This window comes from Lolium rigidum, chromosome 7 (assembly GCF_022539505.1).
Source record: "Lolium rigidum isolate FL_2022 chromosome 7, APGP_CSIRO_Lrig_0.1, whole genome shotgun sequence".
NCBI lineage: Eukaryota > Viridiplantae > Streptophyta > Magnoliopsida > Poales > Poaceae > Lolium > Lolium rigidum.
The window spans coordinates 144,909,987-144,913,726 of record NC_061514.1 but is presented as its reverse complement, the minus strand read 5'-3'; positions in this window follow the sequence as shown (position 1 = coordinate 144,913,726).

The following is a 3,740-nucleotide window of genomic DNA, read 5'->3' as shown; positions in this document are numbered from 1 at the left end:
ATGATGGAGGACGCCGCCGGCACAGCCTTGGAGTGGCCGGCGGTGGTAGTTGGCCTTCGACCCCTTGACCACCCTTTTAGGATCGGTAGTTGAGGTTTGGGAGTTTTCCCGTACGTGTGTGTGTATTCCCAACGGGACTTAACCTCCTCCTTTTATATCGTGGTGGTAAGGGTCAGGGGCCAAAACCAAGTCGTTGGCTTGTGCTCCCGATCAATGCACAAAACGTGAGAAGTGGAGACTTTGTCTCCCTTATTTCTCTCCAGGTTTGTTACAACCGAAGATCTATTCCAACAGAGGAAACTCTCGAGTCCTGACCAGGATGATTTTTATCCTCGTGGCCGCGGACGGCGCGACCTCCAATCTTGTCCTCCCAACTTGCCTCCTTGAGTGCCTGCATATTTTTCCATCTGACACCAATGGAGAGGTGTAACTCTGCAGATAGTGAAAAGACTGCATGGATGCAATCGTCTTCTCTTTGTTAATGGATGTAGCAAAGCATCAGGAGTTGTGGCTGCTAGGAAAAAGTGAGTATCTGTGAGAGGGATGCAAAAAAAATTTAGCACAGTAAAGGAGTGACCAATCAGCAGCTGTCCCTCGTGTTCTGTCAAATCTGTACGAAATTAACCGGAACGGAGGTCAGCAACACTGATTTAGCTCAACGGAACCTATCACCTAGTACAAAGCTGCAAAAAGGGCAACCCTGCATCGATCTTCATAGGACGGTAGGCGCCTGGCACCAAATTGAGTTGTCCCTGAAGCCTTTGCATGCGCTTGCAGCATCGGCACGACGGCACCTGATAAGCCTATAGAGGTCGCCGAACGACCAGCCCCCGCTCGGCCAGCGACCTCGTCAAGTTCAATTGCAGTCCATCAGCTTCCTCTGCAGCCGTAACCTTGATCTGTTCTGGTTCATGATTCGAAGGCGAGGACAGAGCTCGTGCGACGTCTGTGGGTTTGATTTGGGGAACGTGTGTTTCGGATGCGGCGGCATTGCTCGCACCAGGCCTTGTCGTCGTCTTCCTGGGAGGCTGGGAGCCCATGGCCGCCTCCTACATCTCCGCCATGGCGACGCTCCTAAAGGTCGACCGGCCCGGCGGCGCCGTTTTCAAATCGAATCACGAAGGTGCAAGTAAGCAGAGGAGATGCGGCCGGCCGGCCGTAGCGTGTCCAATTCAGATCGAATCACGAAGGCGAAATTAGGCAGAGGGTATCGGCGGCACAGTGGCCGAGAGGTGAGTGGAGGTGGGCGGGGGCGGATCTAGGCGGCGGGGAGCAGAAACGGGCGGAGCTGGGCGTTGACGAAGCAAATTTTTAACGAACAGGTACCATGGCAAGTGCCGTATTATGTTTCTTGGTGGGAGGGCAAATCGGTCCAAAAAAAAATTGGACGAAAAATCTGGCAGAAACCTTAGCTCCTTTATTATTAGGTATAGATAGGAAAATTGCCCGTGCGTTGCTACGGTAACATATAAATCTAAATTGACAAAATTTCATATATTTATAAATCAACATGTCAATCGAATCTAAATGGCTTGCATTCCTTAATTGACCAGAATTTTGTTATCACATAACATCAATTTTAAACATGTAATAGTGAATACCGAGTCAATTTGAATGCCCAACGGTCGGCGGGGCAGAAGGTGTGGTATTATATGATTTTTTGTGCACAACACCACCTTTCAAAGAATGTTTTTGGGCCGTAGAGAATTTAACTTCTTTCTTGAGCTTTAGGAAGAAAATTTGTGCTGAGAAATTTTAAAGCCCTAAATTGGCTTTATTCCTTCTGCCCATTTTCAATTTCTTCCAAAAGGTCTCGATTTGATTAGATAAAACTACATGGAGCTTACCTAGTATGTTTAGAATTGTTACTTTTAGATTATTTTGAATCTGCAGGCAATTAAAATTAAGTAAACCTAATTTGGAAAATAAAAGCCTCTTTTGTCTCTCACTTATGTAGTATTTTATTGGAGTAAAACTCTCGGCCTTTATTATTTAAAATGCATAAAAGCTTACACAGCCCGGTGCGGCTCCAAAAAAACACATATTTTCAAGATTTTATCACACGAAGTCCTAGCAATATTGTGTGCATCTACATTTGATTGCATCTATTCATGACGAAACAACACTTCTCCAACGCCTCCTGTCATTATATTGATGATTTCAGTGATGATAGAGCATTACCTTCCTTTATTGCCTTCTCCAATGCTCTGGATCACAGCCGGCAATCAACATAGCAGTCATATGTAAATTAAGTGCAATGCTGAGAGCTTCACGGCAGGCCAACGCCTTATCGTCTCATGAACTATAACTGATGCCCCCAAAGAAAACTCCGTCAATACTTCTGAAAATAGCTGCAGCAGCTCCTTAGGTTGCTCAACATTCCCCTTAGCTAGGCGAAATCGACCGTGGAGACTGCCTAGTAAACTGAAGCATCTTCTTATTCTTTATCTTGCATATGCTCCACCATGCTTAGATATGCAGATGATAATGAAGATGCAGGTCTAGAGCGGGCTCTGAAAATATTTTCCACCTCTGTACGTCAGCTATTCTCTTGCTCTGTGCGTGGAGAACCCTCATGGCGTTCAGAGCTTATCCGGGACGTGAGAACATCCAGCACATCGTTCTGCATCTGGGCCCACCGGAGCAATGCCCACGATAAGACTGACCCGTGCAGGCGTGCACCTCTTTCCATCATCAACTGTGGCGAGACCGGACGAAACCGAGCCCCACGACTGCGCCATCATCTTCGCCTCGATGCCTCCGACCCGGAAGAACTCTTCACCGACCCCAGCGTCCACCGGAGCACCGCCGGCGATGTTTACTGAATCTCGCTTGCAAACTTTTTTCTTATTGAAGGGCTAGCCCTTGCCCCTGCATATGTTGTCAGATCGGCAGGCCACAAAGGAAGGCGGCCAACTCTCTCCGTTTCTCTTTTCATGGCATGGTTTGCCGCTGGACCTCCCATGATCATCATCTGCGGCCTGTCATCGTCCACCTCCGCCGTCAGAGTCGTGGATCTTGCGGACTTCGTCCCTGGTCGCTCTCTGGTTCTGCACTTAGGCAGCTTGTCCTCCTCTTCCTCGGCGCTCACACCAGGTTCATGACCTTGCCGACGTTCTCCATGATCTGGCGCGGGTTCTTGGCCAAATTGGCTAGCTTCGTTGATCATTGATCTGATCGTCGATAAAAGAAACCGCTCACAAAATTCAATCTACCCGGGCTCGTGGCTGATCAAACTGGTCAATGAATACGTCAACAGAGATGAGTATATATGAGCGTTTAGATGGACATTGTGTATATACGCGTGGACTGTTTTTTTAGCGACGTCCGGAAACAGGGATTCCTACTCCAATACGTTGGTTGCCAAACTTTTTCTTCTTATATGGCATCGGGGAAGGAAGGACGAGGTGGACGGACGAAGGCGTACAATCGGTGGACGAAAGCGCAAACATGACGGACCAAACCACGGAAACGTTAGCTCCTTTATTATTATTAGGTATAGATAAGTCACTTGATTGCTCATGGAGATTACCCGAGGATCAATTATTAGGGTGCAATTCCGCATGGATATGATTGTCAAATAGCGTAGCGTTATTGATAAGCTAAGTTGGTAAGAATCCTAAAAATTGTTCTTGCTATTTTTATTTTCATTTGTTGTTTTAGACATCGTGGGAATGGATGCGTGGTAACTTCTAAAAAATTTGTATCCATGTATTCAAAATACTTTTTTATATTAACCA